At 30.5% G+C, this 13,010-nt stretch overlaps 1 long non-coding RNA gene across 1 annotated transcript; it reads right to left on the reverse strand.

Annotated features, from left to right (window-relative positions):
• Window positions 1–6,491: 6,491 nt before the first annotated feature.
• Window positions 6,492–7,129, reverse strand: LOC121120754 (uncharacterized). Its single transcript, XR_005865197.2, has 3 exons — window positions 6,965–7,129; window positions 6,742–6,792; window positions 6,492–6,671 (listed from the first exon to the last, which is right to left on the reverse strand). It is a non-coding gene; the product is annotated as an uncharacterized lncRNA (long non-coding RNA).
• Window positions 7,130–13,010: the final 5,881 nt, after the last annotated feature.

The following is a 13,010-nucleotide window of genomic DNA, read 5'->3' on the forward strand; positions in this document are numbered from 1 at the left end:
TTTGTAAGAGCATCATTAATTTTTTGACTGTCTGTCCGCTAAAAGAGGTTAAAAATTCATCACTCTGGATCTTGCACTCAAAAGAGTTATCTAAAAATGAATCAACGTCTCCATATAGATTATATTTAAAATAGGACATTCTTACAAAATAAATGATTGGTCATCTCCATTCAACAGTAAAAAGGGCATTCTTCACGTTTGTCTTTATAAGATTTAGTTCCAGCTTCCAGGGTACCGTTTTTCTGCCAAAGTCAGAAGTAAAGGCTCCGATAACTTTGTGTATGTATCTTTTGGTTTTTCTTTGTTTCAGATATTCAATAAAAGGGTTTAGTGTAAGGGATTGAGTACACTTTCTCAACAATGATACTGAAATCGTAGCTAACCTCAATTTGAATGGCCCAATTGGTATTTGAACTTCAATTTTCTTAGAGAATATAGATTTATAGTGTCCTAAAACTATTTTGTTCACAAATGATGGGAATCTAGCAGTAACAATATACATGTAATGGGTTCTAATTTATATTGGATATAAAGATTCCTTCCCCGGCATCTCCCATTCCAAGGATAGTTCATAAGACTGGACAATTTCTTTTGAGCCTTCGTAGAATGATATAAACTCCAAAACCTTTCTTGTGAAAGGATCATATATTTGTGAGACAGGGTATCAAATGCTTTAGAGAAATCAATTGCCATGAGTGAAACATTATTTTCAGACTCTAATAGGGTGTGTATGGTAAAAAGGCTCATTCTCCATTATTTTGCCTTTAAAGAATCCATAGTGTGTGCTATGAAACCAACTTCAACCAAACCAAAATCCGAACTGATCACGACATGAATTTAGGTATAAGTAAGAATACTCTGCAATACTTTTTTTTGTCCGACCATAATTCGAAGGGCTGCTTCCGGTCAAAGCTTCCGGCTAGTTATAGAACTTCCCCAAAAATGATCAAAAATGGATGAAAAAAACATTTATTTCTACAAGTTTGTATGAAAAGAAAAACTTATTTCATTAAAAAAATCGATTGTTTTCTCTCCTGTTATTTTATAATGTTTATAATACCACCTTTGTGCCCTGTATTAACTCCTGCCCCATCACTACCAATTGCTCTGATTGAATCAAAACTTCCAGATCCGGCTATTCATGAACCAATTCATTTGCAATATGCTCTGCATTTCTAGAAATAGGTGAGAAAGGATTAATATATTTTACTCCAGGTTCAACAATCACGGTTATATTGCCTTCCATAACTTGAGGCTTTCCAGATCCCGGTAGACATTTCGTAAGATCTTTGCGCCCATCAAACTGGATACATACAAATTCTTTTTTCTTTAAACTTTTGCTGAATTTTAATTCCATATTTTTGTACTTGCTTGCTAACCTTCGTAACTGAAAGCCAATTCCGGGGTGTGGGAAGATTCAGATCTCTTAATAATACATTGCCATATGCTGCAGCCGAACAAATTGAAAGTCCACTATATCTGACTTGAATTGGACTTGATTCTTGAACTCACAGGCTCACTTACTTCAATACTTCAGGACTCACATAATCCGAATACAATTACAATCGGGGACGAATGCCCATGGGATAAAAGGAGGCAAACCAAAAACCATCGCAGGCCTGAGCCCCAGTTAATTCATCTTCAGTGAAGCCAAAATAAGAACTGTATTGTACACTTTAATAGGCTTGAAGTTAACATTGTTAAGTGCACTATTATTATCTGATTCTGTTAAATAGATAACAAATGTTTCCCATCTAAATGTTGAGTTTATATTTTTTTTTTAACAGCTTAGTTTACATTTTTCTCTTTCCTCGAAAGAGTATTTGCATAAAACATTTTCTTCACATTAGATAGTATTTCAGGAGGTCAATTTTCATTTGGATTTTCATTCGTAATTCTATCATTGTGAATGACTGGCTATAGACTTATAAAACCTTTCTTGCTGAATCAGTACATAAAATATGCATGTTGCATACGCATAATGAATTACTGCCATTCGTACATTTTATCCTTTATTGCATTCATCTATCCACTAGTTTCAACTTTTGAATTATTCCAAAATACCAAACCTGGTTTCAGAGGTCCCTTGCACAAAGTGGTCACTTTTTCTCTTTTCCTTCCCTCTCTGTTTAATAGCCGTTTGATTGTAATTAACTCAGGATTTCAAAGTTCATTGAAAGAAGGAAATCTGTAAAATACTATTTGATACGTAATTAACTTAAATATTTTAAATTATTTTTACCAATATGATTTATATTCTCTTCTTTACCTTACAATGAAAGACACCTAATTTTTGTATACATAAATAATTAATCCCAACGAGCAAAATATGTCAAAATATATCAATTCTGTTTTCAATAAACTTACCTAGTTACTATTGACAGGTAGATACAATCATAAAATAAAATTGTTAGATCTAAAAATAATGATTAGTATTAGATATGAGTTATAACTGTCGAATTCGAGCTTATGAGCCTTGAATCAACTCGTGTTCGAGTAAAGGCATCTAGGGAAATAATATTTTGATTAAATTGATAGAATCTATCTTCTACAATTAAGTGAGTTTGACTAGACCCCAATAAGGCAGGCAATTATTAATCAAATATTTATTTGCTTAATAAGAAATTATTTAAAAAAGTTGTATCTATATAAAAAAATCTATAAAAAAAGTTGTACCATTGGCATTGCTAGCCTCTTTTTGGGGAGGAGGGGGCTCAAACCCCCTTAAAGTTTATTAAGTCCCCTCTTCCAAATTTTTATCATATATATATACTCTGTGTTCGAAAAGTCTTTGACAACTTTGATTGTTCTACAACTAACCATGCGCATGAGATCAAAGTGGGGTTGTACAGGAAAATATTAAAAATTATTTTTTATTTACACGTTATAAATCTTATTATTGATCATACCATCATTAATTTTTTGAATTACAGGGTCTACGGAAAGTTCTGTTAAATTTTTATTAAAGTACTAATGATATAACTAATTACATAATTTGAATATAATTATAAACATAAGTTCCAAAAACATTCGATATAACTTTCATTCAAAATGTTGACCCTTAACCTTGACCACAGCCCGAAGTCTCTCTGAAGAGGACTTGCAAGCTGCACATACCATGTTCATGAGAATGGAGTCCCAGGCAGCCATCAGTTTGGCCTTGAGGTCCTCCAAATTCTTGCTGGGGGTCACACAGGCTCTGTTCTTAAGAATGGACACCATGGAGTAATCCCTGACGTTTCGGTCGGGACTAGAAAAGTGACAGACTTTCTTGGCCCAGAGGCCACTCAAATTGGACTCACACCACCGCTGCATCTATCCGTTTGTCTGGGAGGGGGCATCATACTGTTGGAAGATTTATGTCTCATTCTGGAAGTGCTGTTGGGACCAGGGAACAAAACCTTCCTCCAGGATGGTGCTGATGTACTCCTTGGTGTTAATCTTCACCTTGGCCGGTACAAACACCAAGGGGGACTTCCCCTTTCTGAGGCACAGCCTCCTAAACTATCCTAGACTGTGGCTTCTACCCTCTATTGACTCCATGGTTACCCAAATCATTTTTTTTGGCCAGAATACTATCATTTTTGTTGTTAAAAGCTTGTTCCAAAGTGTAAATCTTCTCATTCAGTACACAATGCTGTAAGCTGTGCCAGTCTCAGCTTTTGAAGAATGGCATTGCTTCTCTCAAGTCTTTTAGCCTTTACCTTGCTTCACAGGTGCTGTTGCCTCTTCAATTTGTAGGGATACATCCTAAGGTCATATCGGATAAGGTTTCTCATTGTTGTTTCACCCATGTTGAAATCCTTGGCCATTAAAGTTCCTCCTGGAGTTTTGAATGGTTCTCTTGATGAGCATTGGATTTACTTCCAGGCTCTTCAGGTTCCTAAGATGGCTGGTTGAGATTTGTCCTTCAGGTACTTCTTGATTCCTTGGCCCAATATTCTCAAACTACTCAAAAAAATTATCTGGCCAGTCGATATATTGATCAGGGCCTAGTATATATGTAACCATATTTTGTAAAGATGAAGTGTGGTAATCACGGGTTTGTTATTGGGAGGGGAGGTAGCTGGTTAGAGTGACTATGGATAACTTATAATTTATACAATATTTATGAAATCTAAAGTGCTATTTCTATAATTCCATATTTTAGCATGAATATGTGTTTAGCAATCAATGGGTAGAAAAATAATTTCAAATTCATCTTTTACGTGTATTATACTATTGTACAATGCATATATTCAGTTTTTATATAACATGACCATTGTACAGAGGATTTTCATAAATAATCTTATGTAATCAAAATAATTGATGTGTCTGTCTGATGTTCGTACCGCTTAAAAAAAGAATGATCCAAACGCATTTATTTCAAAAACGGAGACAGATATAGACTTTAAACAATTAAATTTGTTCAGAATTCTGAGTTACGTACTTAGGAATATGTTTCATTCTAATCAGACTTGATTCCTGGCCTCTGGAGGGCAAGTTTATTTTCTCACTAATAAGTTGACTTTTTTCATAAAACTAGGTCGATTCCCCGTGTCTCAAAATCCAAAAACGGAATTATAGTCCTAACGGAAAAAAGGGAGAACGTATATTAAATACGAATTAAAAAAGGGAAGAAGAGGATTAGCGAGTTAGTCTTAGTATTATAGATGAAGAAGGAACATTTTATATAATAATTGTACTTAGACCAAGGATCAACCTTAGTTCTAGTGGCGATGAGTTTCCATTTTCACCTATAAGAAAACAGTTCCTAATTAAGTTAGGAATGCCAATGACAATATATAAATTACAAGGCCAAACATTTGAAAAAATTTACCAAAATCAATATTATCACATTGCCCATAATATGTTGCCCTTTTAAGAGTGTCAAAAGGGATTTGATTATATTTACATCAAATAGAAGAAAACAAAGTTGTATACAAGGAGGTTTTACACTAGAAATTTACTTATTATATATCTATAGTTTATAGTAGATCGTTTTAGTTTATAATTTTAATATAAAAAACTAAATATAAATATAATCTTTTCAATTTTTCATTGGCTATCATTGTTTTTTCTTTCATTTCCGGTAGACTCTATTATTCCATGGCAATATGTAATGATGAAAATCCAGTGTAGAATTGGCATGTTAAAAAAAAAGAAACCTAAAAATAATATGGTAACCCTGCCAATATGAAAAATGAAGGAGATAATGAATAATGGTCATGACGATTCATTAGATCAGCTACAATCAGTTGTGACAAGGGAGCAAGGAGAAAAAGATATAAACAAGTATATTTTCTAGAATTACACCGACGTCGATCCCCAATTCTACTTTGAGCCAAAAAGGACTTACATTTTTAACTCAGCAACTCCGATGTTCACTACTTAGGAATTAAATAATAATGATAACTGCTAAAGAAAAGAGAATTCATTCAGGAGACTACTAATTCCAAAAAAAGAAAAAACGGGCCAGCTAAAAGACACGCCGAATTTACATCATTAAAAATACGCATAACTTCCTTATTCAATTAGCGCTCCCGGTAGATAAATAAGAAAGAAAGAAGCGAAAAAACGTTGACCTCATTTTCTTCTTTGTTTGTTTTACATACAGCCTGCACATATTTTTTAGTACTCACAAGTATAGAAGGGAGTAATTTAGAGAGCTCCCTGCCTTTTGTCAATAAAGTTATTTCCGTTTTCTTATTGGTTGTAATTTGAAAAAATACATGACAGGGACAGCAAATAAAAAAATTAAGTAAATCAAAAAAATATTCAGCAATAGCAGGCTACGAACTGATATTATTATTATCATTATTTACACACCGATAAAAAGTTTTTATTTATGTTCCTAGTCATGACTAGAGTTGAGTAGCTTATAATGTAAAAAAACTACCTTTAAAAATTAGAAAAGGAAAAACGGTTCTTGCGTGTGCTCTTTTTTTCTTTTTTTGCTCATTATTTAATAGATCATCGTGGTCTTAGCATCTTCCTTTGAAATAAGAATTATTACGTATTTTTGGTGTAATTTTGTTTTAAATCAATAATAAAAGAAATATGTATGAATTTAAATATTTTTCCTGTACTAATGCTAATTTAAATGTTGAAGGTTCCCTTTTTAAAAGCAGCAATTCATCCCCCCCCCCTATCATATATAAGAGCCAGTTTATATTAATAAGGGTCTAAATTTAGTAATATCACATATCCCATTCCGTATAAAGATATTAACTTAAGCTTTGACGTTTAATTACATTAGCTTCAAGCAACTATGAGATAAAGGAAGTGAACATAAGTCCCACTCCTTACCAAACAAGGACGTTGATTACTTTTTTGAACCTCAATTCTACTCTGAGTCCGGTTACACTTCATACTTATATGTTCTCTCCTCAATGACTAAGCAATAAATATTATTGATTAAGGAAATAAAAATATTGAAGAAACTTGCATGCTTAAAATTACTTATGATGTACAACTCTAATAATATGATTTAAATTCGATTGTTATTCTTTTTTACAATTGCTTTATTAAAAAATAATTTAAAAACCAAAGTATGGGTTATTTATGTAAAATAAGTTAATTGCTTAAAAATTAAAGTATCAAATTTTTCAAAGATGAAAAAATATGATTTAAATAATAAATAAATATCCAACCATTGAATCCTTGTATTCAGAGTATCGCTCTTGAGACAACTATAGTTAAAAGAAATAACAGTTTTGTATCGAAATTATAAATTATTCTCAAAACATTTATTTAATTTACCTATTTTTTTAAACATGTTGTCATTTTTAATTGGAGGCTTTGGAGTCTTGACTAGAGAAATAATAGATATAATTAGATAATATCTACAGTGTAAAATAAAATTAGAATCATTTTAGTTCTAACCCTGAATAACAATTAAAAATTCGCAATGGAAAATATTTTTGTTAGAAATCAAAATTTAAAAAGGGTAGACAGAAAAGAGAAAATATCATTGCTCACTTACTTGTGGCCTTTTGTATAGGCCCACCAAAAGCGAAGGCGATGATGAGAAGGAAAAGGTAAAGGCCTCTTAATATGTGATTCATTTTCGTGGAACTCTAAACGTGAAGTGATGATATCAAGTTCAGAAGTTCGGATTTTTAAATACCTACCTAAATATGTACTAACATACATAAATTAAATAATTAATTAATGAATAAAGGATGATTTTTAATTACTATACTACTAATGTTAAATAGGTCATATTTAAGATTCAATTAACATCCTTCATTTCCTATGATTGAGGCATTGAAAGTTGACATGTCTTTTACATATCAATTCAATTAATTGATGTAAAATAGATTATTGTAAGTTTGTCAATAATGAATACTTTTGATAGTCAGGGTCAGTACGTTTGACTTTAAGAATATAATTTATATTTCTATACATATATCTATGTGTGGCCTGTCAACACAAAAGCAAGCTACAATAATTTTCCTCAATATTGAGTCTGGGTTAAATTTATGTTCTTTTACAAATTATCATCCATTTCTAATCCTTTGGCAGCGCCAAAATAAAGGAATGAGAAATTGAGAGATTATATGTGATAGCCCATATCAGAGCCAATTTAAGCATTGGAAATCAAATAATGTTTTAAACTATAACTAATATTCTTGGATATCTCAAATGATCCCATAAATAAAGCCCATAATTGTAAAAATTTGTCTGTAAGTATGAGTAAAAATGGAGTGAAAATTATATAATGATTTTTCTCCTTTATTTGATTTTTGTTCAAGATTATTTTTATGTTGACTCACCAATAATAGAGTTGGATTCCATTATTACTTGGACTCCAAATATTATTTGCAATATGCTACCCGGATCAATACATTTGAGCAGAGATTAATCTCATCTCAAACCATGAAATACTTATCCATTCCATCAATTTTTGTGACGAACAAGTGGGTATTTTTTATTGCTGAGAAAATTATATTGAAAAGAGTAAATAGAATTAGCAGCGATACCAATGAAATGCTTATAACTACACAACATGGGAACCTAAATTAATTTAATGATTGCTTTATCGTAAATATATATAAATAATTTATAAAAATAATTTTATAAAGCAAAATTATTTTTTTCTAAATGTAACTAAATTATTGTATTTATAATTAATTTTGATAGTCAAACTGACTTAATTGTAAGGCTCAAATTTGATCAATTCAATGAAAAAAATATTTGAGAAAAAGTGTTAAAACGCTGGACCATTGTATATCCTCAGGCTAAGGGTCGCGTTTAGTTATTTAGAAATGTATTAATCGTGAGATATAGCTCAATAAAGACATCTAGCAAAAACCAGTCAGAACTATTTACTTGACCTAATATTCTTTGTAGAATTTTTTTGGCAAAAACAACAACTCAATTACTAAACTATCCTTTGTTTCTATGTAAAGTAACATTATGTTGTAACATATTAATCAAAGTTGTCCTAAAACAAATATTACAACAAATTATTGCAGTAAAAATGATAAACGTCTTACTATACTATTTTTGCCCTTTATTTTCTTCTGCGGGAAATACTTTTGACACACATAGGAACTTATTGATAATGATATATTATATATGGACTAATACATACTTTATGTTTATTCACATGTTTCTTGAACAAAGAGTAGCTGGATCGAAAAAATATATCAGTAGTGGTGAAGAAAATATTAAAGTAGGTCTTACCCATATTTTTAATTTCAAGCTTCTTTTTATTTGTACATAAATACATATAAAGTAAAAGTATCAGCTAGGGAAAGGGCCTCAGAAACATGCCTTTCCTTTATCTATTTTGATCAGTTTTTTTCTTTTAAATAGATGTCATATTTTGTTCATTAAACCCTTACACGTTAAACATAACTCAATCTTTTTTTCCACCTTGATATATGTGCCCTATTAACAAAAAAAAACCACCCAGGATTACATGGGTATTTTGAATATAATTACCTTAAATATCTATAAATAAACTATTTATAAACATGTTCTTAAAGATAAAAAAATATCAATCAGTTATTGAAAGATCAAATAGATTATACTCGTATTTGAAGGGACATATTGGAACTAAACAAAGTATCATGTATCAATACTATTACTTGGTATCTGTACCCATTCTACAAATTATAGTATGAATCCCATTATTGAGCTCAAATAGTCAATTAAATAATGGGCTATTTATATTTAGGAAGGAGAGCAATAAATTGAGATTTTTTTTTTTTTTTTGATTAAGATTGTTTTTATGTTGACGAATTACACGTGTACAGGATATGTCTATCTATGATTAATTATGTAATCATAGAAGCTAATGTGCTCAACATGGACATTGAAATAAGGGGAGAATCCCTGAGAAGGTCTAGGCTAAAGAAAAATGTACAAGGCTCTTTTCTATATTTGTTTTAAAATTTTTAATAGTTTTAATATGACCTTTTTTCAGAAAATATATTTTAAATTGAATTAATGACTCTTTTTTTTATAATACCCATATTAATTAAATAAATTGTACGAATCCCTTATTTGTTAAAATCAAATGAAGGCTGCTTCGAATGATCTAAATTGATCCTAGCGACCAATGATATTATGCTCTCTTTTTAGGTCAAGATGAAAAATTCTATAACTGCACTTTCTGGAAGGTCATTTCAAAATTACCCCTCCAATATTTAAACAAGTGGGTTTTAAACTTTTCATAGTAGGTACCGTGACTACGATACATCCCCCGGACTAAAATCTTGTTGCCAAATTTATAGAAAATATAAAGTTTTTCGAAAGGTCGAAACTTTAATAAATAATAAAATTATTTATTCTTTGATTTTTTTTCAAAAAACTTTTTGTCAAAGTTGTATTTTGTCATTTTTTTATTTTATTCTATTTGTCAAATTTGACATTTATGTGGAAAATTATTCTGTCAAATTGTCAAAGACCCTTCAAAAAGCCCCTCCCTTATAAATAAAAAAATTTAGTAACGGTTTTCAGTACCAATTGAGAAAATATCAGGATATACAAGGACTGTGATAGAGGGGATTCCCCAATCAAGGTCATTTTGTCAAATTCAGGCCCAACCCAAAAAATAAAGCCTCCCTCCCCCAAATAAAATCCTATGGACGCTCCTAATGACTGATTATGATACAATAGCGAAAGATAATCAATTTATGACGTTCCTTCATCATGCATGGCCGTGACTGGGTATTTTCCTTTTTTTTTTTTTTTGGGGGGGGGGTACTTTTAAAAAAAACTTCTAAAATTTGACATTTCTTGACAGTATGGTACATAAGATTTTCTTGATGTCCTGTTTGTAATAAAAGACATACTTTACAACGAAAGTATAACTTGCAATTTCCTTAAACTTTAATTTATAAACTAAATCCTGGAAGGCAATATACTTTATTGGAATATACTCTCTTTCATCTTAGTGAAGACATTTACTTCAATGGGAGGTTCACTTCCCGCCATTTATTATAATCCTGAAACTGGATCGTTTGATTCTATTACCCATGAAATGGATAATTTTTTGAATTATTTTATTTTTCTTAATTGTTTCAAGAGCGTACCTAGGCCATCCCCATCATGAACCTGCCTCCTCCATGGGTGACTTCATGGACCTATTCTACCCCCGATTTGAGACCACTGTTATATACCTTTTGAGTTCCAACTCTCCTGTGACCTTCGAAACGACATAAAAAAATTAAATGTACATAAATGAAGTATTGAAATTTCAAAAAATGAATAAGAATGATTAAATGGAAACTTGATTGGAGAGCGAATTTTTTGGGGGTTAGTATATTTCTAAGCCGATATTTTTCGGTCCGGATGTGTTCTGAAAATTTGGACCAAAATTTTAAATCAAGTGAAATTTCATTTTCAAATATCAATTAATGTTATTTTTTATTTTTGATTAAGACGAATTTTTGTGTTGACAGATTTAACGACAATACTTTTCCATACTGAGCTTGGAGTGAATTAGTTCGGTCTTTCAAAAAATATAATGGTATAAGACCGGTCTAAGGATTTTCAGACCAATACGGAAGACGAGAATCATACACCATATAAAACATATTTAACTATGTTTTATATCAACTTTATGGATACATTATTCCTCCAAAAGGAATCCTTTAAGGCTCAGAATATGTAGACAATCATAAAAACTATTCGTACGTTTATTTGAATAAAAAATAATCACTTGCTTTAATGATCATACTCGTAGTTAAAGTATAACTGCTAGTACTATTTGCAAGCATTGCATTGAGCAATGTGATACATACTCGTACATATGTATATTGGTTTTTTATGGATTCAAAAATATACAACTCCATTATGTACAAACCAAATAGAGCATAAATAACTTTTAAAACAAATTGAAACTCTTCACATTTTTAGTTTTATTGTATCTCGCAACCTTTTATACAAAAAAAACTAGGGGGTAAATAGCCCAAAACATTGAATTATACTAGTTAAGTACGTTTAAAAACATAGAGGGCGCTTCAAAAATTTTTATTTCTTAATGCTTATAATAATAATTTAGCACCATAACTATATGAAATTAAAGATGTTAATAGATTAATAAAGTTTTTTTGAAGTATAATAATATTTTGTTTCAATTTTTAAATTTATGAGTATGCTCCAAACTATTCCCTTAAGTTCTTTGACTTTCTCGTTTTCCCAAATAATATTATTTGATGCTTGCATAATATTTTAAAATAGATATAAATTTTTGAGAATATATGGTTTGATTCAGGAGATGAATCAAATAAATTAATAAATTGAAAGGCCTAATTTTTTTTCTTAAAACCGACATTTTGGGAAAGGGTACAGTTCAAGTCAGCATATTTAACGTTGAACTACGGGCAATGCGCAAAATGCCCAGGCTATCTATAAAATTTCCAATACGTACAAACATTGAAAAATATTTGACGGTATTTTGTATTTTCTGAGACTCTTACAGGATTGCAAGGTTAGCTTTTTTAAGCAGTTTGGCCATGAAAAATTAGATTGACCCTTTTTTTATAATTGGTAGAAAAATTGAAATAAAATTGTATTTAAGAGTTTTGTTTAATATATCGATTTTTTCAAGAAATTTAACTTAATAGGTTTGTGGCCCATTAAAATATTTCAAGAGGCAATGTAAACCATTATATTAAAAGGCTAGACTTCCCTGATCTAGTGCATTTTTATTAAAATTTATATTGTACTCAGACAATCCAACTATTGTATGATAAGAAATTCTCACAAGAGGCTCCATTTTATTTTGCAAAATATAGATTGTGGTGGAAAAAACTACTTTTATTAGAGTTTTGTGTAGTTTGTTGGCCCGTCAAAAGTAAAACAAAATAGGCAATTGTTATAGTTTTTCTTTGATAGTAGCAAAAACAAAAGCCTAGTGGCTAAAAATGAATGTAATGTTTATGTTTTTGACACTGCAATTTAGGTTTCGTCCATGCAGTTCCGGTAATTTTGATGTCAAAGATGCACCACGCTCTGGAAGATCCAATTCTCGAAAATGTGGATGGAATAATGGAAATTGTTGAGTCAAACAGTCAATTAAACACTGTTTTGATTGGCAAAGAGATAAATATGAATGGGGAAAAATCCATTTTAAAGTAGTAAATTTCCATTTACTACACCAATAATAGCAAAATGTTACTTGGGAATTCACATGTACTTGCAGGCATGTCCACATGATTTTTGTGTAAGTATGGGGTAGCTAAGAAATTTAATGCCAGTTTTTATTTTCCTTTTATTATCATCAAAGAATCATTTTTTATTACGTAATCACATTAAAAGTACCCGTTCCAATAAGAGTTTACTACACTAGTATCTAAATGTAGCAGTACCAATATATTGCAGGTATACCTAACAATAATTCCCCATAGCTGTGGGATACTATTGTCGCCAATAAGAAAATTATTATCATGCATATTGATTATAAGTTTATTATAAATCATTAATATTTATATAGTATGAATACATATACATATATTCAAATTATATTTTCCAAATAAATTCAAAAACGAGAATATGCTTTTTTTTTTTTAAAT

The sequence above is a fragment of the Lepeophtheirus salmonis genome, chromosome 1 (assembly GCF_016086655.4).
Source record: "Lepeophtheirus salmonis chromosome 1, UVic_Lsal_1.4, whole genome shotgun sequence".
Lineage (NCBI taxonomy): Eukaryota > Metazoa > Arthropoda > Copepoda > Siphonostomatoida > Caligidae > Lepeophtheirus > Lepeophtheirus salmonis.